The sequence below is a fragment of the Megalops cyprinoides genome, chromosome 14 (genome assembly GCF_013368585.1).
Source record: "Megalops cyprinoides isolate fMegCyp1 chromosome 14, fMegCyp1.pri, whole genome shotgun sequence".
Classification (NCBI taxonomy): Eukaryota; Metazoa; Chordata; class Actinopteri; order Elopiformes; family Megalopidae; genus Megalops; species Megalops cyprinoides.
The window spans coordinates 29132179-29156926 of NC_050596.1; the positions used below are offsets into that span (position 1 = coordinate 29132179).

General features: G+C 43.8%; 1 pseudogene; it reads right to left on the bottom strand.

Annotated features, from left to right (window-relative positions):
- Positions 1-22645, bottom strand: part of LOC118788742 — a 51676-nt pseudogene extending 29031 nt beyond the window's left edge.
- Between the last annotated feature and the right edge of the window lie 2103 nt (positions 22646-24748).

The window sequence follows — 24748 nt, forward strand, 5'->3', positions numbered from 1 at the left end:
GCACCGAGTTCTACGCTGATTGGAACGAAAATTTGCTATTGTCTGCTGCGCTCGTGTTTGAACTGCGAGTGAATATAATACAAAGGAGATATGTGAAGGGCCCGTTATGAAAAACCAAAAAGATACAGAAGAAAAAGAAAGGTCTGAAGGAAAAAGTGGATCGCAGAATGCGCTGGGGCCAAATGGCTCTGTCATAATTTTGAGTAGATAAAAAGAAGTCTCTGCGACGGTGGTTTTCACACGGACTGTGTTAACAAAGACTGTATCACGCACAAAGGCAGTCTGAACAAGTTAATTCAAAACATCTGTGGCAGCAAAGCGTTGTACGTTTAATATATTGACTGAACTGGAGTGCGTAAAAGAGCGGTGATAATTTGTAACGCGTAATCGCTGTTGGCGCAACATACACATACGGCTGAATATGCAGTCAAAACGCAGCGTTACCCCACGTGACAATTCATCTTCTCCAGGCTAATCCTTTGGCTAACCCAGGCTGACTGAGCCGGGCCTGGTGGGTGATCCACAGCCTTCCACAGCACAGTACGGATCTATCTCTTCCGTCACACACCCTCCCTCCCTCCCTCGCTCACCCGTTGGCTGCCCACACGCCTCTGGCTCTCTCCCTTATTAATCGCACAATGACGGCTAATTGAAATAAAGCGGGCACGTTGCTTCAGGTTTCCTCTGTTTGCACCGCGTTGGAAGCAGCTGATCACCAGCCCCCCCCCCCCCGTCAGGGGTTCGCTGGAGGCGTCTTTTTTCATTTTTTTTTTTTTTCATTTTTTATTTTATTTTCTGGGCTCAACATTCCAAAGTAATTTGCTTTAATTTCACCCAATTTAACCCGTGCTTCTCACCAGCTCCCATTCATGTGTAATAGCAGCATTCTCTACGCACGAGGAGGGAAAAGGAGGAGGAGCACGGGTGGGGGGGGGGGGGGGGGCAAGGGGGAAATCTCCACAATTAGGCCTTTAACGACATGGTCTGGGCAGGCTTCTGTCAAGACAGCACTTATGAGACTGTGGCGCCACACAAAGCCACAAGGAAGACTGTAAAAAAAAAAAAAAAAAAAAAAGAGGATAAAAAGCCTGGCTCCAAGTCTATCTTGGCAGTTAACATTTTACCACTTCATTCTGGTTGCCTGTATGTTTTTTGAGAGGACCCATTAGCAGGTGTGCCTTTCTCCGCCAAACAAAGGCCTTTATCTTCAAGGGCCCCGACTGGCTCGCGTCGGAGGGATGGCACGCTGACCTGGGATCGGCCCTAGCGGGGATGGAGGGGGGAGCTGGGAGCCGACGCGGTCGACCCCCTCTGACACGGCAGACCTCCTCCACTCCCTCCCTGTCAAAACCCCGACAGGGGCCGCGGGGTTGGCTTCCTCCTCCTCCAATCTGTTGCAGTGCATGACAGGAGGAGCAGGGATGACAGTGTGGACGCACCGCCATGTCGCCAAAGACGAGCTGTCCGTCCGGCCAGGATCGGGACAGGATCGGCTCGGGGGCGTTCTCGGCACCTCATGGTGAGCGGTGGCCGATAAGATTGGGGTGGGGCTCTGAGCAATGGAGAGAAGGCAGCTTTATGGCTCATTTACAGACCTCAATTAGCCAGGCAGTGATGGGTGGTGTCCTGAGAATAAAAGGCCAGCCACGGGCAGGGAACAGCTTACCTCCAGGCCTCAGCCTCGTGAGAACTCAGGAAAGACACAGCAGGTTTCCAATTGTGTAGGATGGTCCCATTTTACATCAACTACCCACCACACACACATCAAACCAGTGTACAGTCTGAACGTACACACTGACAAATGGCAAAACCAGACCCTGTACAACATTCCGGGAAAAAAACAAAACAAAACTTTTAAGGTTTTCTGAGTCAGTGTGTGTAAATGGGAATATATACTGGTAAGTGCATTTTATACACATTCCTTGTGCAGTAATATGCTGAGGTGTTCCCTTTCCACCTCATACCTGAATTGACCATTCTAGAGAAGTGCACATTACAATTACACCTTCCCTGTCCCACTCTGTCATCAAGCTCAAATGTATTCATGTGCTGCAACCTGTTACCCGACGCTAATTGTGTTCAGTGAACCAGTCAGCGAGGTGCTAGTCATAAGCGCAGGCTGAGCCCTATGGCTTGGGTTCGAAGCCAGCTGTGTCACCAGAAACCAACTGCGACAGAAAGAAATTGGCTTGGGCCCACCTGGCACAGGGGTGGGTTGGTCAGCCAGGGTATCCCTGTCTTACTTCTCTCAGGCACCTTGCGATTCGTTAGTCACCTGAAAATTGCTTGAATAATGTCAGTGGACTTGCGCCTATCCTCCAGCTGTGACTTGTAGTGCCAAAAATGTTTGCGGGCTGTGTGAAAGTGTATCGTGGGATTGCATTTGTCTCACCCCGCCATGACTGCAGGGACAGGCTGTCACGCTGAGACATGCGCATGTGGCGATTTCAAAAATGGTTGCAGAAAGGGCACAAAGCATGTTAAAAATTCGCTAACTGTGGACAGCCACAGACTGAGGACACCTGCAGATGCCCCTAAAGCGTTTTCAGCGTGGAGCCACAGGCCTCGCCATTAACCTGCTGAATTCAAAGTGTTTCACAGTACTCTCCTTTCCACCTACAGACCTGGAATTTCCAAGAACTGCACCTTTCAAAGAGGCCACATACCTGCTGTTTGAGGCACCAAGAAAACAGGGACATTTGCCACTCATTCCAGGTTCAAACATCGTCACTCCCCCTGTCTCTGGCACTGACGAAAGGGCAGCGGGAAGCATTCCAGATCGGTATCGATCACGCTTAAACTGGCCTGACTGATGTTGTTTTCCCACCCGGGAAGGGGGTGGGTGCGATCAACATCATTTATTCAAATTACAGAACCTGCTGGCTGGCAACTTCCTGTGCATGTTTTCACATGTTGACAGAGAGTGGAGCATGCATTCCTGGGCCCGGCTTTTAAGATGTTCAACACGAGATCACAACCGCAATTTCCCCGGTATTCCAGGCAGTAAAGGCCGCTTTATTAGCCCGGACAGGCGCATTACGTCTGTCTTCCTGACATGCAAACAAAAGCTGGCGAGTTAAACTGGTCATTAAAACCGGCTGAAATCCCCATTTCACATACATCTCCAGTTTCCCAATGCACTTGTGTTACACAGCGCAAGAGCGTATGCAGGGCTCGCTCGGGGTTACTTGGTAAGATAGAATCGATGCAAAGAAAGAAAATTAACTTCTCAATTCTATTTTTGTCTTTGCATTTTCAACCACAAATGATCTCAAAGGGGAGAGGGATGACATGAGGAATGCACTATTTACATTTATGTGCTACTAATATTAAAGTCAAATTCAACAGTAATTTGGACCAACAGAAAATATGAATGTATACGTCAACAGAAAAATATGAATGTATACATCAACAGAAAATTATGAACGTGTATGTCAACAGAAATTGTGAATGTATACGTCAACAGAAAATTATGAATGTATAAGTTGCTCCTTTTTAAAGGATGTTAACTGTTTTCTCTCTCCATTTCGACTCCAGCTCTGATTATAAGTACAGTTGCATATAATAAGCCAAACGCAGCACATTTCATTCACAGCAGACATTTGAATATTTTTCTACAAAAAAAAAAAAAAAAACACAGAGGGTTCACTTCTAAAGTAGCAGCCGTCATTCTTTCAGCACAGATTTTTATCAACCGCACTGTATCTGAGGCACACTCTCAATTATTTAGAGAGAAAAGCTCAATTAATCTGGCTGAGGAGATAACCTTTCAAACTTACTTGAGGTTTGTGTGGTGAAAGAATGACTGTGGTGCGACGGGTTCAGATTTCATTAGCTCTGAAAAACACTGAAGGTGTTCATTCCCTTTTCATCCCTCCACCCCTATATTTCTTCTTTTTTTTCAGCTGAGTGAGTCTGAGAGGGTCTTGATTGAAAAGAAGCCATCTTATGCACATCACTGTTGTCCCACATCATTCAGGGAACAAACCTTTTTAGATCTTTAACTACCGCGGGAGTGCTGATTGCACAGGCACCGCCAATTTCCTAACCGACCGCCACCTGAACAATGATGTGTTCAGCTTTCAGCCCCTCCAGCCTTTCAAAGGTGAATCATTTCACAGTTTGGAACTGGATCTCCATAGCAACTTCTCTTTGAGAGGTTTAGAATCACCATCCAGTAATTCTATGATCATCAAGCCCCACCATTCCCAACGGTTCTTTTCACAGCAGATGGGGGAGAGAGAAACTGGGGGGGGGGGGGGGGGGGGTAAAATTCTACAGTCTATTTCAGGCAATTCATCCGGCTGACGATTAGAATTCAAAATATTTCGACCTTCAATCACCAAGCATGTTATCTGGAGCCGCGCTGATCTTCAGTCAAGACAAGCCGCCGTTTTAGTCTAATCACCCTCGATGAGCGGAGACAGACAAAAACTCTTCATTCTGGCGGAATCAAAATGCTCATTTTAACTGCGTGACCGTGTCTGAGCAGACCCCACAAACACCGAGAGGATGATTTCCCCGCTCTTCCCTCGCAAACAGAGGACGTAAAGCTCCGAAGATCCGCTCTGTCTCAACGATAATCACAGCGCCCGCTGCAATATGTACGAACACATCTGACCTGATCTCGGTTTCCGAAATCAATGAGTGTTCAAATTAACAGGAGGAGACAGGCCCGATGCAAGGCCTATTTCAGAGGACCCTGAATAGAGAATTGACATGGTTGGCTGATTGGCTTGGATGGACTCGGCATCAACACTATAGCCTTATGTTCTGTTTACATTTACATTTATTCATTTAGCAGACGCTTTTATCCAAAGCAATGTTATCCATTTATACAGCTGGATATTTACTGAGGCAATTGTGGGTTAAGTACCTTGCCCAAGGGTACAGCAACCGGCAACCTTTCGGTTACGAGTCCTGCTCCTTAACCACTATGCTACACTGCCACCCCGTTCTGTTGTAATATGGAATCGTAAATATTTGTTTGGGTAAGACAAAGTAGTATTTCTCTTTAATCATTAATGTACTGTTGTCATTTTACAATCATTATGCTATAAATTTTACTTGCTTATGGCCTATTTACTAACTTAATGCTTCACTGTCACTTTCTCCCCTCCAAGGGGTAGAAAGAATCTCTTTATGAATGGCATGAATCCCATTTTTTAGGTCAACCAGACAGCACTTAATGAACAGTCAAATCTATTTCACAGAGGTGGGGAAAAGGGGGAGCCCCTCTGTAACTGTTGGCTGAAACAGTTAATGAAAGGTGACATGCTGAACAACAGCTCTGAATCTGGAACGGACTTCCTGTTCCACTTAAGCCAATCAAATAAGGTTGGTGAGTGTTACTAAATTCTACTACACACTTGAGAATATCACTTCTTGGTTCCCATTTCCACATTGTTGCAGTCAGTAAAGAGTGTTCACTTCCAATCAAACTGGAAGGAGACATTGCTCCTTTAACAGACCCTGGTTAAACCAGGCCTTGTCCTTGTGATGACTACCAAAGGTGAACACCGGTCTAACAGGCTATGGAACTCTCCTCTGCACCAAGGAAGAAGAATTTCATACTTTTACAGCAACATACATACATAACAATAATGTTTATGCTAGCTAAAGCTTAAGGGTGACTCCAAGGCAATGGACCAATTTTTGAAGTAACTCATATGTGCTAATTCAGAATAACTTCAGCACTAGGGCACCTTACTCATCTGCAGACTGCTGGCAATGACACCAAGTGTTCAGCATCCAAGAGTCCATTCCAGCGTTAATCTAAACAGACCTGACAGGGATTCTTTGCCAGAGTTCTGTCAGCACTGGTGCAGGTAAAAGCATCAAACCAGCATCCAACCACATTATCACATGGTTCCAGAATGAGCACTGGAAAACACATCCACAGCAAGCAGCCATATGCATCAGGCCAGCAGCTAAATGCTCCAAAGCTCATTCAACTGAGCACCACCACTTCCTCAATGAAGAAATAAACTGTGTTTGCGTAAAAAATGAGACTGATTTTCGATTAACACCAGGTATGTGTTCGTATTGTTTTACTTATAATCATTAAACCTGCATTAATTGATTATTTGGCAATTCAACTGGTAATTTATTTGGCAGTGATATCCTGAAATACGATTCCAACTTCCACTTTCCACTCACGTTAAAAACCTACAACATATTCTGTAAAACATTCAAATGATGCTGGGCCTCTACTCATTCAAATAAATAAAACAAAAAATACAGCAAAACAAATAAACCGGTTGTATTTATAGTTCAAATCTTGGTAATTATTTATCTGGTGTCTCTTATCAGAAGGAAAGGTAATATAACCATATATTTTCACCTCATTTTGGTCTTGTCTCTGAGGTGTATGTCTCAGGATGTGATAATCTCAAAGAGCAGAAATCACTGTCACATTTAAATCGGATATCGCAGGTTTACAAACCCTGTAAAATCTCAGCTTGTCTAAAGAGTACATGTTGACATTCAACTTTAAAATATTCATACTCTAATTTTTTTATCATGTCAGTGTTTTTTCTTCATTGCTTTCATCATTTTTTTACTATCGCTCTAATCAAGTTAAGACAAATAAACATCTAAAACACAAACAAATCCACCAATCACATTTGTTAAAATCTTTCAGTTTACAAAACAAGCAAACAATCTCACGGACTAATATTCACGTTATTTGCCATTTCAATGAGCAGGAGTTTTATTTTAGTCATTAAGGGTACAGACAGAAAAAAAAAAAAACGGTCATTGTGATTTTTCCACCATCATGAGAGCTTCACTGAGGGTATCATGATTAAACACAATCCATAACAACAACCACAGGCCACATGTTTTCTTCTCCGTACCAGCAAAACCCTCGCTTTTTCACAGGGTGCTCATTACAAACATCCTCGTCGCGGTTATAACTGTATTTCTACGGCGAGGCCAGTACATGATTCACTTAGGCATTCATCCAAAGTTGATAAGCACTCAGCGAGACAGCGGCGAAACTCCCCCCCCCCCTGAAAACCCAGAATTAGAGCCCTGACAACAGCGAATTGCGCCATGTTGCTCGGCATTAATAACAGCTCGCTGAATTAAGTCCCTAACCTACTCAGTAAATGTTCTTGTCTTCCCGGCTAGAATATTCTGTCGGGTAAAAACAAAAAAAAAAAAAAAAGAGAAAGACTCCGTCAGGAATATGAAACTGAGGGAAATGATGAAATAACAGCCTGGCGGAGCGAAGTCCCCTCAGCGACAGCCGGGCTTTGCTGACGCAGCTCTGCTTCCTACACTCTGTGGCGTACCCAGCGTTCGGAGGCGCTGGGTACACCACAGAGCGACACACCATAATCTTACTTCCTGTAGGAACAGGAAGCCCATAACCATAAAGGTGAGGAGACACAAAACAAAAGTAAGAGGAACAATAGATGGGACCCTTTTCTGATATTCAACCCAAGCGCATTCAAAATAACCTCAGAGTCGTTTCTGTGTTGCTCTCAGGTCGTCTTCTCTGAGGGTCCGCTACCTGGCCCCAGGCAGAGCACTGCACACACCCTCACTGCTGTACGTTCCTGGGAAAAGGTATTGATCAGAAGACACAGGGTTATCTAAGGCAGACTGGCTCTCTCTTATCTATGAAGATCTCCCCTGGGTCAGGGCAGACATGATGAGAATGGAGTAATGGGCAGATATGGGATGTGGCCGGTCTGAGGGCAAGTCTGAGGACACCCCCTGGGTTTGGGCCTTGCTGAGCAGGGCTGTGAGCAGACTATCCAGGCTTTGCACCAAGGGACAGTGTGACACGGAAATGCAAACTCAACCTTCCCAGCGGCGCGGTTTCCACTCCCTCTGGAGGCTCTGGTTTTCAACCCGGGACCTGCAGTACCAACCCAAACCCCTGAGGAGAGGGTGGACCCGCATGCTCACAGCACCACCGCACCGCCCGAGCGAGGAAGCCCGGATTACTGACGCTGCTCGGTCAAACGCAGACGGCACGCCCACTGCCGGGAACCGTCTGTTTTTATCACTCCAATAAAACCACCGGAAACGCAGCCATGGAGGGCTTGCAATGCCCTCTGGGGGTATTTCAGGAGTCCACCAAAAACATCGTCTGGATCCCCTCCACGCTCTCGATTCCACTTTCTGCTGCCGGCTCCCGTGGCCCAGGCTGTTCCAGATGCTCACAGGAACGCCAGGGAAACCATGGAAACCGCTCCCCTTCCATGGGGTCCGGGGAAGCCGGGCGTTCATCTCGGCTCAATTTCAGGGTGCCCTAAAGCTCCCTAATAGCTTCGGGAATGGTTTCGTTGAAAGTCTATCTATTGTTTACACAGGCTCTGAGCGGCCATTAGGGTTAACAAGTATTTATAACCCGCATACTACTGGGAGGGTTGGGCAAATTGGGCCTTACCTCCTTCGACGTTCCACAGCAAGGCAGAAATTCCAGTTCGGCCGCTGTCTGTTTCCAATAAGCGAGCCACAGAATTATGCCACTCCGAGGGCCCATATTAAAGCCCAAATCAGGCACTTCAGCAACATGTGCCTGTACAAGGAAAAGACCATTAAGAGATATGTTTGAACATCGTGTTCTCTTCAGACTGGCCAAAGGTCATGTTTGAAAGGTAGCTGTTACGCATTAATTGTGAAGAACTGATTATAACTACGGGCAGTCCTGGTTTTTACCATGCAATTTTTTTTCTGGGAAATCCAACGCAAACCGGATTGAGTTCTGTTTTCCCATAAACGCAATGTTGTCAGTGGGGTTACAACAGGTCAGCACAGCGCCCGCTGTGAGGTGATGCTCCTGTCCTTGTTGGACTGACACGCAAGACAGCGCACACACTCTGAAGTATACGTCATCTTCAGCCCTCCCTCATGGCTTCACTGAAAGGGAAAAAAACTAAATTAAAAAGACCCCTGAAGGCCTTCACTGGCTGCTCTTCTCAGTTTAGCTCAAACTTCCCTGCCCGTTTCTCTTATTGTAAATCTAGACTCTGCACTGTAAAACAAATCAAGGTGTCATTTTTATAAATGTCATAAATGTGGATTATTGTGAATTTGGGACAGAGTTTATGTGATCGTATCCCCGCACCCCCTGCACAAGAAAATGCTGGGTATTTAAAAAGACTGTGAGAGAGGTAATGAAAGTGGATGTTTAGCACTCAGACCCTGGGGGATGTCTACCAGAGGAACCTTCAGCCTTTAATTACTGCTTTACAGGAGTGATGAAAGCAACGCAGGCTGCGGTGTCAAGAGCACAAACAGGAAGTGGGATGAGAACGGGTATCGAGGCCCGTAACGTGACGAGGGGCACCTGTGGCACGTCCACGCCGCTCTCGGAGAGTAACCTGCAAAACTCTCGCCGCCCTTGGAGAGAACCTGCAAAGCTCTCTATCGATCACGTTTCCTCAGCCAAACCACAGAGCTACGGGCTTTTCACTGCCCTTCGAAAGCCTCTGCTCTACAGACATGTCCTACAAACCAGCGCTAGAACTCGAGGACATGAGGCGAACAATGCTACCCTGTTCTCTCGGATTTGAGGGTTTCTGAAGGTCACGATGACTGCAGACTGTTACAGTCACAGACATTGGTTTATTCCAACAGCCACTTACTGCTGATACACGTCTGTGATCCTGAACTGAGCCTCGGTGCTGCTGTACAAACTCTGCGGTTTCACAGGAAGTTCAGACCTTCAAAGGGGTCATTCCATGCAGATGACAGGCAAAACAAAAGAAAAGCAGCACTCTGGTTTCACACTAATCCCCCGCAGAGAAGAACAGGTTTGGCCAGCCTGCTAGGCTTCTCTTTACCTCACCGGGGCCCGGGACACAAGGCCAGGCTACACTGTGTTTATTACCTGGAATAAGGTATGGAACAGAATCATGTTCTAACAGGCTTCACGCTGAATACTCTGAATACGCTGAAGCTTTTGTCATCCCTCAGTCACAGGGACTGTGTTTTCTTTGCAGCGTGAGAGTTTTGTTCAACCTGTTTCCAATTTTCACGGCAGAAAACACAACTCTCCTGACAGCAAAGAAAAAAAAAAAAAGGCGGTTTTCCCCTCACCATGTAATCAAGCAACAGAGGTGCCCTGGATGGTTTAGCATGTACTGCCTGACACTAGAACATTGCTGTAATTATGATGCGGAAACCAGAAACGGATAACGGCTAACTGGCGGAACAAACAACATTCTCTGCTGAACCCCCAAAACAAAACCACCGGTAAATCGGGACAGACTGGCACAGACACAGAGTAAGAATGTCGAGCGAGTCCCCGCACTGGTTTCCGCGGCAATTTCAGTAGCCTGTGGTTGTGAAGGAAAGCAGAGGAGCTGATTCTGAGTGACAATTTGCCTAAACACTCCTGGACATTTCTGAAGAGCACAGGAAGGAGGAAGCGATGATCATTGTGGCAATACCTCAGTCTACCACAGGAAGTCTTCCACAGGAAGACACTGCTCAAAAAAATCCTGGCATATTCTTGCTAGGCCAGCACAGCCTGAAATAATAATGGCAAAGTAATAAGATGCAGAATACCGGACTGAGCATCCTGTCCTGTTCATGAGCATGACAAATACTGCATAAACACGGATTTATAATGTAACAAAACACATGAGAGAGCTCATTTCAGCAGACCAGCTGGTGCACCGTGCTCTGAAATGGAAGAAACCGGACTGCAGGGCCAGTGGCTGTATTCTTCAGGCAGGAGATCCTCCATCTCTCTCAGCCACCCGCATCACACAGCAAAGAATCCAAAGGCCTCGGTAAAACGCAGAGACATCCCGCCCCAGAAGTTCCAATACAACCTGACTCACATTAATGCAGCTCCCCCCACTAGGAGTGCTGCCGATTGTTGAGAAACAAAAAAAGATTCTTGAGAAACAAAAAAAGATTCTTGGTGCGGAATGTTTGCCATTCTTGAATACAATGCAGGGACGGAATCAGTGTTCCCAACACATGGCAGATTGAGCCGTTTCAGGTCTAACTCAATGCAGATTGGTGCACCGCCAATGGGCACCTTCCACTGGCCTGCCTCCGTGAAAACCCTGTATGGCGCAAACTGCTATGGCCTGGGAGCGCTATTTCTATCCCTTAGCCAACTACAGTACAGCCCAAGACAACTGGGAAGCTGTTATGCTACAGAGCTACTCAGTGCTGCACAGCTGATAGTTTGGTAGCCTTGCTTTCACTAAAGCACTAGAGTTTGGAGTCTACATGGGCACCCTTCTCCCGCAGAATGACATTCACCTCACAACCACTCTTGCCCCTTCCCGCTTAACCAATCCGCACACAGACTCCATGACATCCTCCCTCTTGTTTGCCTTTAATTGTTTGGTAAGTGAAACTGTACCTGGGGATGGATGCACATATTTATGGAGGTGAAAGAACAATTGCTTCCTGAGCGATTTCTGTGGATCACTGGAAAGAATTATGGACTATCACAGAGTAATTTAAATTCCTGTGGACGGAAGACAGGCCTATAGGCTGTAATATAGCTTCCAAGTTACATCCTAAAAAAAGCACTGTACATATTCAAACCCTATTGTTCTGAACCCTGCTGACTCATACAACGTGATTGTAAACACCAGTGCTACTGGCTTCTTATTGTTATTTGAACTGAATGAACCCCAGAAAACTTCCCCCTGACGTCCAGGCCCAGAACATTAAACATTACACACTACTGCAGCAGCGAAAATGAAGACAGTGATGTGTTCTTACACATATGTTGACAGAAGAATATTCAAATGCAGATTTAAATAGGTGCTGTTTATTTATCTGGCAGATGTTCTCGTGCAGCTGAACCAGCACTGCAGTGTGAGCCAGCTGGGAGAGCGGGGTATGAGAATTCGTTTTAATACGCACGCGCCCGACTCCGCAGGGAAAGAGGCCGCCTCCCTGTCGCCACAGACGAGCCCATCGTGATGACAAGCGCGGTAAACAGCGCCTGCTCTCGCGCCTGAACAGCGGCCTGACGAAGGCAGTCTGGCCTCATACTTCTCCCTGAGAGGATGTGACTCACATGTAATGTATTCAAGTCACCTGTGGGCAGGGAGAAAGTATTCCGAAACAGGTATCTGCGTTTTAACGCCAGACATCACACGCCTGTTTCACACACACACATCTCACCAAAAACCAAGCAGCCAGTCTTGAGATGCTGGAACTTTATTTTGCCTTTATGGTTCAAATTATTGTTACAAAATTACAGAGTAGTAAATAAATACAACTGCATCGAGATCATCTTGACTGGGCTTGTGCAATACAGTTACATCATAAATGAATCACTAAAATAATGCACGAGACAGCAGGTACCACACTTACAATGACTTTTACGTGTATTCATTTAATGGACAGTTTTGTCCAAAGGAGGTCACTGGGCCATTATGGGAGAGAGCAACACTACTAATAACAAGGGGTAACCAAAGGCAGCAAAACAGAGTCCAAAGTAACACAACTACTCTTTTCAACTAATGAAGAAAACCTACACATGCCACTCCTTTTCAGAGAGACAATAGCTGCATTTCCATTGGCCTGCCCCAGATGTGGCCTCTCCTGCAGTCACCCGATAGGACAGCCTGTATTTCAGCTGCCTGAGTCTGCTGCCGAATCCAGAGCGTCTTTAAGGGTTTCACTTGTTTTGGCGTCACCATGACCCAGCCGCCTTCCGTCTGTGTGTAAATGAATTAGAGGGGGCATTCTCTGCAGCTTTGCTCACTATGCCGACGCTTGTGCTTTTGTTATTCCTGTTTTAGAGGCACAACAATAAAAGGAGTTTGCAAATGATATGAACTACACAGGAACACGGATTACATCACAGGATGCAGGCTAAATGTTTGCTCACTTTCTCACATTGACTGTCAATGATTTATTAACTAGACCATGCTAGAAAGCTTGAAGGAAGCATTAGTAAAGACACTTTCTAGCTGTGGCATTTTATTTGATAGACGCCCTACTACCACTTGACTCTCCTGGGCTCTGTGTGAACCTTCTATAGTACTGCTTCAGGGGGCTGGCCAGTGTACTGTTGGCCCGCGGGTCAACTTTCCCTGTACAAAAGCCTCCAAGTCACGCCAGGTCAGCTGGCCCCATGCTACGGTGATGCTCAGTGAAAACAGGGCCTATGACTGCAAAACAAAATCCCAGGAAACAAAAAAAGCACACATGCATGTCTAAGACCTGCATCAAACACTTCACAGAGCGCGCGGTTCACTCAGGGTCCGGCTGCGGCCCCGTAACGGGGGGCGTCTGTCAAGCCGTGATTGTAAAATAGCCTCGGAACTACAATGACACGCTCATTATATTGTCCACTGCGTTATGCGCAGCGGAGACACTCCGGGGAACAATGAGGGGGAAAATAGTCTGTATTGTACCAGTGTCCATTTGCTCTCTCTTTTAGGCCGCTGTAGTGGAGGCACACTAATCAGAGCTCTTTTCACATAATGGGAAAGTCAATAGCCACGTACAATCAGTAAACAAATTCAGCTATTTTTAAAAAGGACCCCCATCTCCACTTAGCACTGGCAATTTAAATTATTCTAGCGTGTAACACTTTAATTGTGTAAGACAAAGACCATGTCTAAGACACAAAAGAGCTAGCAGCACACAGAGAACTGCAAGTAATTTCTATGCCACCACAGCGAGATGACAAGTGATAAGCGTTCTGGGAGAATTGGTTTGCTTGTGTACCTAACGGCGACGACAGCCAATTATTGGGAGTAACAAAGTAAAACAAAAAAAAAAGTGAAGATTTTTAACTGCTTGCCAGACACAGGGTACCTACCGCTTCATAAGATAAAGAACAATGACGGTATGACAAAGAAAAAAAGTCATGTCTGTTTCCCCATAATGTAATATGGGCAAAGCAGCAAAATTACTGCAGACAGAAATCAGGCGTTTTCAGAACAGCTCTCGATTCTTCTCCCTGCCTATACTCAGAATAGCCATATCATTCAAATCGTGATGATCTCCCCTAACAGACTGTGGGTTTTCAAATGAAATTTAGCAAAAAAAAAAAAAAAAAAAAAAAACCTTTCTGTGCTGCTGCCAAAGTATTAAATACTATGGCATTTTAGGTTCAAATTACACTTAACATGTGGTCAAAGAAACATTCAGACTACTTCTTCCAGACTCCTGTTTGCACATCCATGTGCCCAGGTGTGTTAGTGATTGCATGTTTACCTTAGAAGCCACGCCAACTGTGGCCCTGAGCGCTCTCACTCCCCCACGGAGTGCACCAATGGCTGATCCAGGAAGACCACTGGCTGGAGCATGGGCTGGCAGCTGCTGGATTCTCCAATAACTGTGGCCATTTTTAAACAGGTTCCAAACTGCTGCACAGGACCTCCGTGCAAAGGTGATCCATCACAGCTAAAAGGAATAAATCCCCTTTCAGGGGACCAGACTGGCAGCGTGCAGCATGTTTTAGAACCAAACCAATGTGCTCCACCTGTTTGTTGGTGGGTCGGTCTGTGATCACCGATGCTGCATCTATGCTGCAATTTACATTGAGTGTCCCTCTTTTGTGTCCCATTAGGTTAACGGTTTTTCATGTTTCCACACTTTCCCTTGAGCTTTGCATGAGAGAAAGGTTAACAATCAACCTTCTGTGACTGACCGCAAAAACATATTTTTTTTAATACCACACTCTGTCAGTTATGTTAAACATCACCATCATTCATGCAAAAAAAAACAGTTAGCATTCACACTGTCAGGGAACACGCAGACAATTGTGTAATCCTGACTCACGTGTCATAAGGAAGATGCCATCGCAGGCACCAGTGTGGGACAGGAAGGCGTTTCCGAGGCCCTGTCTTGCAGGCCCCTTCACTGTTCCCACGATGTCCACCACATTCAGGAACGCCGGCACTTTACTGCAGAGTGAAAATCTCCTTCATTCACCTCTCACTCAAATTCTACCTTATAAGTGTTTTCAATTTCAAATATCAACATACAACTAATAATTATAAGGAACCGCTAAGCAGGGCCTTCACATATTACGTTGACATTTGCTGATGTGTTAAAAAAATATATATTTTTAAATGTAGCTTGGAACTGTCCAAGCTTCTACTTTAAAATGTGGCAACTGTCGTAAATCAGCTGGTTGGTATGTTTCACAGTCTGTTCCCACAGGTTTTAAGGGTAGTGTTAATACTATTAAACAATCATTTCTTTTCAGCTACCTCATTATATTTAGCCAACATTTCCAAATGATAACTGCACTTGCATTTCTGATTGTATAATGTTTCTCCTACATGAAAAAACTGGACAGCTCTACATAAGAACAAAATGCTTATTTCTTCTTTCTAATTAAAGAACTTCAAACTACCTACAGCATAATTCTTAACATGTTGTTGCAGAAATAAAAGACTTTTTTTTTTCCCCAATTGTGCACATATGCAGTGTGTTTCAGTCAGAGCGACATCACCCTGGACAGATCTAAACTGCTCATCCAGCTCACCAGAGACACAGGAGAGCAAATAGTCAAAGGAGCTCCCTCAGCAGAGGCACACACTCAAACAGTGACTCCTCACATCATACACTCCTTTCCTGCTGCTGGTGGAGCCATGCACCAGTCTCTCACTCCTCGCAAGGAGTGCGGAGGTAACCGTCTGCCTGATCACCCTCTGGAAATGCTAATGGAGGCGCCACTCATTTCTAACATTTTTTGATTCAAATAGTCTGAATTCCCCGGCGACAGCAACGACAGAGATCAGTTGTCGAGTGTCGTGAGGTGTCCTCGCTGCCCACGGGAGCGTGGCTGGCTGAATCATGCCGTGACAAACCCCTGCTTGCTCATCCCGCCGCGGGGCGGGTGCAGGCTACCCGAGGCAGGGATGATGGCATCTGACAGCAGACAGCTGAGTCACCACCGCCACCCCCCCCACACAGCAACAGGGTGAACAGTCAGCTGTGACTCCGCCCACCCAGCTGTCACTCAGCAGAAGCCCCGGGTCTCATCAATCAGCAATCCGAGAAAGTGACATCACACCTGACTGACTGTGCTTTGTAAGACAGGATATAATGTATTTGTTCAAATATAAGGCAGTCCTGATTATAAGGCTGTTGCTATATATGTATGTGTGTGTGTGTATGTATGTGCGTGCATATATATGTATATATATATATATATATATATATATTGCTATATAAGTATGTGTGTGTGTGTGTGTGTGTGTATGTGTGTATGTGTATACCTGTGAGTGTGTTTGTGTGAGATCATTCACAACTTGACAAATTAAATGCACAAGGTTCAAGAAGGTTCAAGTGCAGTTGTATTCATTTTTTGTTTACACGCTGTGTGTAAACGGTGTGATTGCAAAGCACTTTTGCAGGAAAACACTGTGGCAAAAGCTGTAGCAAGTGCTTGGCACGCGAGCAGAGTAACTCTACCTGGCAGGCCTGAGAAACTGGCAGAGGAAATCACAGCGCTCGTCTGGAACGGGATGCCTGCTCTCATTCGGGTCGATGGTCCAGAACGGGAAATTTTCTGCTGTGGCTTGGCTCTTCGTCAGCACGTTGAAGAACCTTGACTTCCTGCCACAGGAGTGGGGGAAAAAAACAAACAAAAAAAACAAAAAACACCACGTGAGCTCACAAAGACCTGGACTACCAGCGATCGTTTTAAGAGAACCTGTCGAGAATGTGTCGAGAGTTTATGTCAGAATCTCAGCAAAAACCTACTTTGTGATAAAAGGTAGTGAGAACATCACATCACTCTCCCCAAGAGCTCAGACGTAGAGGTTAATTTTGTGGTTTGGGCATCCCTGAACCTCTGAATCAAAATGCCTCGGTGTTAGATCAGTCCACGATAAGCCGAACAACCACGCATAATCCCATAATGGATCAATTGTGTCTGTGATCCCAAGGTAGAGCGAGCATTTCTCCGAGGTTTAAGCAGCAGAAATGAATCAGGCAAGTGTGACCCAGTGAAGGGCTCATTTAGAGATTACCTCTCAATGAGAGCGAACGGATTCACCCTATATGGCGACAGCAGACAGAGTAAGGATATATCTTGAATAAATATTGAAAATATTGTCAAAATGAGGATACCCTCACAAGTCCAGAAACATTAAAATGGCTCATCTTGAGTTTTTTTTTTCCCCAGTCAGACTTGCGTTACATGGAACCAGAAGATGTTGTAAGCAATATCAGATATTTGGTGTGGAGTTCATCTTTTGTGTAAAGGGAGGTGTGTCTTGACAAAGGAATTAAAAATCGAAATGAGATTAGGTTTTAAATTGTCTCACCATTTCTGACAAAACGACAGCATGCATTTTTTTTATGTACAGACTGTCCACTAAAGCTTTTAAGACTCTGAATAAAGTGCTAGCAGGCCTTTGTTTTGTATCAGTATCATTACTGTAATTTTTACTTTCATTTAATTTCACTAAATCAACATATATTTGTAGATTATATTGAATAAAAAAACGTAATATAGATGTGACTGTAATTTTAAAAAGACTCTCTCACAAAAGTGGCCAAAGATAAGTAAATGTGCATTCTTGGATTTTTTTCACACAGCAGTAAAGTGCTGAAGATGATTATATTGTATGAAAAACTGTATCAATAAGCCATTACCAGTCACTTGGTTTTTGCAACTGATGACCACTGCTCAGTAAAGCCAAACCATAAAATGAGAACACTATATTCTCAGTCAGATTGCAAAAGCACAGCACAAGTGACTTCACTCCCTATTCAAATAATAACTTGCATTAAACAAGAGAGAGACAAAGCCATGACAGAGCAAAAAATAAAAACTCCCACGGCTTGCCCTCTGGGCTGAGAGTTGCCCCGCTCTTAATCTACTACACAGAGTCATGTAATCTGCTCTGTGCAGTGGGAACCCCTGGCCTATCACATATCACAGTGACTCCCCAGATACCCTGCTTCTCTAGCAATCTGTCATCCTGTCAGTGAGGGGGGAACATCCCTCAGAGCTTACTTCTCAAGCACCCCTTTTCTTTCCAAGGTCAGGATGGCACCTGCAGACCCTGTTAGATCCCTGGGAAACAGTGAAAGCGTTATCACTGGTGGACTGTGAGCACAACTGTGAGCTCAGGCTTCTTCTCTTAACCCAGCCCTCCCTGCCAGTCAGAAATGACAGCGTAGCACCTGAGTGAAGGCTAGGCCTCTCAGCTACAGGCCAGGCCTGGGATGTTACGCTGGACACCCGCTCACATGTACACTTACCTGTATGGTGCCTCTACATAACCACACCTGTCAAAAATGCCCCATCTTCCACACCACTCACATGGACATGAGTCCAAAGGGTACAATGAACTGCACGTTGTCAACTGGCACTACAATCTGCTTTCATTGATATGTTAGACTCTTGTCTTCTGGCTTTAATATTGTACATATCTTTCTGCAAAAACAACTCCACTGCTGAACACTTTAGTTTTTTTGTTTCTGTTTGTGTTTGGTTTTGCCTGAGAGATATTTTTCAACAATCACCCGTAACTATTACATGAAAACACCATAAAATATCTCAAAATACATAGCATTAAAGTTTGGCTCTGGCTTTAAAAAATAAATGTTAAGGCCATTTGTACTGTGAGAGTGCAACTCCGTTACTGTGCGGCCTTGCCCCCACGAACTTACAATACCCAACATCAGGTAATCCAACAGTTCCGATCTTCAGAGAGTTCCCAAATCGTCCAATCGGCGGTGGTTCCTTTGGTCCATCACCTGCCTTCTTCGGAGCAATCTGAAACAAAAATATCTCCGACTGTAAATCCTCCTTTAACATTCATTATCCAAAGACTCCTTGCTTCTACGGAACACAAGCACACCTTTTGGGAGTCAAGCTTATCTTTTGGACAACGCTAAAGCCAGATACATTGGCAGTCAATTGGACAGCCCCAATACAAAGACGTTTTTTTCTTGATTGCACATAATGGTTAAAAAAAAAAGTGGCGTATCTAGCTAATAACAGATTCAGCAAAACGTTCTATCTTGTCCTTAAAATATGAAATAAAATATCCGTCTATTTTACGTCATGAAAGGTGAAACTGCTTATAGCATGAAGTGATGACCTTTCTTTTCTATACTTATCTAAGTACCTACGATTTTAGCTAGCTGGAGCTATAAGTTAACTTAACATTTGCTACCTGCCAAACTACTTAAATCCGTTCAGTACCATGGTAACAATGTAGGCTATATATTTAAACAACACGTAGGAAAGCTCCATACATTGAGCTTTGAGGCAACTAAAAAGTGAGTTTAAATGTGGTTAACATGTAAGCTAGATGTGGTTTACACACTATCCCCATTTAATAGCTCCTTTGCTAGCTAACTACGAAACCGGCCAGGTAGTCTAACAAACCCGCACACGTGGGGTTGTTACAACATTAAAATGACAAAAAGTGGATGGAAACGTTTATATTTAAATATATTTAGCTAGTTTACTTTGGGCTGTGAATAAATGAAAAGTACACTCGCCACCCACCGAGGAAATAATGAAGATGGCAACCAGTTGCACGCAGGAAAGGTCAACTACGGATGAAACGTGCTACCGCCAGCGAGGACAACGTCGATGCGCGTTTTGCGGTGACGTCTCCAGTACAGGAATAGGCGTGTGGGTTCAAAATGGCTGTGTAGTTTCCGAATTACCACTGATTGCGCAGAAAGGCGCTGTAGAAACTAATTATTAATGTCATTTTCAGCTATATTACACGAGCACGTTCAGCTCAAAACAATAGGCCGAGAGCTAATGTTACCACAGCGTGGTGCGCGGTGGGCGGACAGAACTGGTGGTCCAACAGCTGTGAGGGTCTTTTTTTAATCGTAGGATTTCAGATTTTCTTGACTGTGTTTTGGATAAACTTCAACTTCAAGAGCATCGTAGTTGTGCAGCATTGAAATAAAAAGGCTTACATTCAATTCCGTTGATATGCATTAAATCTTACTTTTTTCCAGGAACAGAATGGGCATAGCCAACGGTGACAAATGACTGAACTGCTCCAAGAGCCGTAGCTGTAATTCAGTTTTCAGCCACTTTGCGAATAAAGCTGTCACACTAACGTTCACAGGCAGCGGTGCATGGATTTGATTTGAATGTTGCCGGTTTTAGGATGCCTTGCTGCTAATCTGGGACAAAAGTGAGAACGTGAAAACATAACAAGAAGGCCTCCTCGCTTTTGTCATTTTCCCTCACAGTCTCCCAGTAGCGCCAGTGCATATGTTGGATAAAGATGTTTTATTTGAACGTGATGCTGTTGCAATCCGACTTAAAGAGGTATGGACATTATGAAATGTTACCCATTTTTCCCTAACTAAGTGATCCAATATGGAGAGGTTTATTATGCCATCTGGACGGTACAGTCATAACCATGTATTATGCTTCAGCTTTATAATATTCAGCCAGCTGTCCAGTTGATTTTTATGTAAGATATCCAGCATGTTAGCCACACAACATAACTGACTGTCTCGTATGTGTGCTTGAGGGCTCCCCCCATTGCAGTTACACTTGTTCAGAAAGTTTCATTAGATGTGGTTGCAAAATCTGGGAGTTATGGTTATTTTTGTACAAAATGGAAAACATAATCAAAAATCCAACAAAATCATGTGACATATGCAAACATTATAGATATACCATTGTGAAGCCCAAGAGTAGGGGAAATGCAAGCTTCAGCTCTCTTCTAACCATCTGAAATAGGAATCCCATGAATCTCCTGCATCCCTTGAAAGTGCAAAGGAAGTCTAATATGGTGGCTATGATACATGGTCCACACACTCTAGATTTTCAGGGCACTTCATACATAAACACACATTTCAGTTTTGGATGGTTGTCTTACGCAAAGAAATAGTGTGATATAGCACCTTGGTGTTGTTTTCACTGGAACTGCATTCAGAAAATGCCGAGATGCAGAGCGAGCGGTTTGTGTTGGCTCTCACGTTGCTGCCCTAATAACTGTTGTGTTATTGTTTTACAGCTACTATAAGTACGCTGTTCAGAACAGCTTGACTACTAAGCAGGAATAGCAGACCTAGCCGGTCATGCAGCTCTTCACATGCTCTAGGAAATCACGTTTCTCTGATCGCACTCTCGCTGGGCTTCTCCATTCAATTCCATAGCAACTATATGTTTGACAGTGGAAAACCAGGTCATCTCTGGAAGTTTATGCAAATGTTGTGTGGGTGTTTCAAAGGTATTCAGCAACAGCAAAAAAAAAAAAACATACCGTATCACATTTACAGCCGCTCTACTCTGAACTGTGGTTCTCTATATGCAAAGTTGTCGCTTAGAAACACATTAGTCCCGTGTGAACTAAATGCACTTTCAATAAGCTGACTGGCAGGTTATTTTATTTAAAATGGGACTGAGGAAACGCACAACATGTAGGAAACAGAGTCAATGTTTTGTAGGTGCTCTGTTCCATGTGTCTGAGCATGACACTTCTAGGTCATGTGCATGATAACTGCTGATGCTTAATGCAAAATTTCCCACAGTTGATTACTTAAATTATAGCAATTACTCATTTTTTCCAAACAAGTTTGGAATTTCTCCAAGATTCATAGAGTAATACAACTTTTCTGGGAAAATTCATCTTGTAGCTTCAGGCACAGGGCCTCTTCCAAATGGAAGCCTCAAGATCATGATCTCTGACCATGATCACGTTCATGCAGAGCCAATTAACAAGGGCATATGCCAAAATTTCACAAGTGAAAGCGTTGTATGTGTTTGCCACATGTCATTCAGTTAGGATTGTTATGTTAGGAATTGTTAGGAAGTTGGTCCTTGTCTGAATGTAATGTTGACAGGACCAACAGTTTGGAAGTTAGGCCTTATTATGCACAAACATTGTAAATTCTTACAGCAGCCATAACTTCAGAGACAACAAAATCTCTTGAACAACTTTAGCATGAATGGTACAGTACCAACATTATGTGCACCAAATATTGTGTCAACCTGTCCATTTTTTTTTTTTTTTGCAAAAAGTCCAAAGGGGTGGGAAATTATTCATGGTTAATGCAAACCACAAAAATGTCCATGGTGAGATGATAGAAAAATGTGTGTAAAACATTCTGTGAATCTGCTGTGAGAGGGATGCATTATCTGTCACAGTTTTCAATATTACACAAACAATTATGATCGCACCTCTGTGAATCCAGCAGGAGACCTTGTGGACTCATGCCATGAGCCAATACGATATATATTTACTGTTCCACATTTTACATCAAAAGCTACAGGCAATCATCAATCAGTTGCCTCATAATACGTATTTATTTACTAATAAAAGCCTAATTTAATCATGATGCAGTAAAACAGTCCTTTTTAAAAACCCAATTCCATGACTTTTCAAATGCCATTCTAGGTTTATTGCTGTTTATAGCTGGCTAATAATTTAAAACAAACAAGAAAAAAATGTTGAACAAAAATAAAAAGCTACGGTTCTTAGCCTCTAATAAAGGTCTTAAATACGTGAAAGTACAACTGAGAGCTCTTTTGAGCCTGCCTTAAGGAGCAGCTTTATATTTACTGTGCTTTGATTGGCCTCCAAAACAATTTCATATGAAAAGGAGAATGTGCCAATGCAAGGAAACAACTCTTTTGTTTCTACCATCAGGACACAGGTCAGCACCACTGACTGCAGTCTACCTCATTCTTATACAGGTCGATGGCGGACACATCACGCACCCACAAAAAGGCCATTAGTTCGCCAGACGCATTTCAGTAGTATCCCCCTTGCGTCATTAAAAACCTGACAAATTGTAATTAAGCACGTTTTACTGAGAATTAGTACTTAACCCATTGAAACTTCCATTAAACATATCCAGCATTTGAAGGGCCTGTGTGGAATGTGAGGCCCAGCAAGAAAGGGATTTTCTTTCCATATCTCATTCATCACGCACAGCACTCTGCAAAACATGGGAATGATATATTACAGAAGCTTTGTGCTTAGGAAGGAAAACCATAGGAGATGCTTAGTTTTAATTGTATAATTTAATAATAAGCTCCAGTCTGCCCACAGGCGTTGAACAGAAAGATTAATTAAATAATATATTCTTTTCTATTTTATTGACAAAGCAACTGGTAAGAGTGAAACGTGGCCAATATTATACAGTGTTCTGATGATGCATTTGCAGAGAATTACTTTTTACAAATTCCTTGAAGTACAATTTGTAAAACCGGCTGGCTTCCATATAAGGCTAAACCACATGCCTTCAAAGGGATTTTACTCATATGTTTGCTCTCTAAAACTAATGAGCCATCTCTGGATACCTCTGGATGGAATGGAGGCAGACTTGTTCACTGAGATACCATCTGCATAAAGTGAATAAAATGAAATCCCTACAGTATAAAATACATGTAATTTCACACCAAGGTACTGTAATCTTTAAAAAAATGCAAATGATGATTACATTCTTTTTTTGTGAAAACAAGCAAAACAACACTTTCAAATTAATGTAAACTCAGATTACGAATGTGTGAGCGTTTAAGAAGCGCTTCCATTGCCTGGTCATTTTATGCGCAAAGTGGCCAAGAATTATCAGCTTTCCGCTGTCAATAGCGCGTTACCAAAATGACGCTTGTTTTGTTGACACGTGCCATTTTTTGGCATCCATACTGCGCCCAATTAAGATTTCATACCGACAAACCTTCACATCCTGATTGATCCTTGCGGGTTGTATTAAATCTAGGGTAAAATCATTTTCATCGCTTAAATGTGTACGCGTGTGCGTGTGTGTGTGTGTGTGTGTGTGTGGGGGGGGGGGGGGGGGGGGGCTTATTTTGACTTTTACAGATGGCATCATTCATTTTTTACATTCTACTGAAAGGTCCCTCTCAGACGAAAGGAGACGGTTGTAGAATGTCATATTTCAAAACATGCACAAACGTGCGGATTGACGCCTGAGCATTACCAAGCCCAAGTGTTACTACAAGCATTAAAATCTTCGACCTGCGAATAATTTGTCATTTCGTGGCTGTGCCGTACCAACTTTTGCGTTTTCTAATTTGTTTTACTGTCTGTTCTTTTAATTTTGAGCTCAATATGACTTCGCTATCCGCTGTTGGGGTAGGATCTGTCAGAGATGAAAGCGTTTTATGAGTTCAACATTGACAATAACAGATGCATCGTAAATAAACGGCCACAGAATGCAATCAATGTCCACAGAAGAATGCGTGTTATGGTCAAGTGTATTGTTTGTATTAATATCAAATTCGAAATGACGGGCATGGAATGCAGTTAAATTAGTTGGATTTTGCATTATTTGTACAAGATGTAAGAGAAAATCTGTTCATAATTGTCCCATAATTAAAAACTCAAGGTCTCGGGTTTAAAATATGAGAATTTTGTAAGCGTTCGTCTCAAAACCTAAAAAAAAAATGAGAACACAGTTGTATTTATGAAAATCTCGTGGTACAGCCGGTAGCCCATTCTCTTTTCTGATGTAGTTCCCTTAAACTTAAAAGATCGTGTAACGCAAGTTGTGCCGGCAGAGTTCCTTCAAGCAGGTGAACAGATGCAAATCCAACTGAGCTCTGATCTTAGCAGCAACCAGTGAACATTCCTTCCTTCTAATAAATAAATGTGTGTGTATACGCCGCAAGTGAATGATCTAACCCCCAATAAAAGATCGTTTATTGAACACTATCTTAATCAAGGCAACACATGGCAGATTACTGACGGCACGTCTGATGCGAGTTGGAAGGCACGCTGGAAATGGGTTGAATGCATTCATAATTCATGGAAACAGCGCGCAGGAAATCCTTTACATATGCAAATATACACACTTATGTGATTCCCTGTTC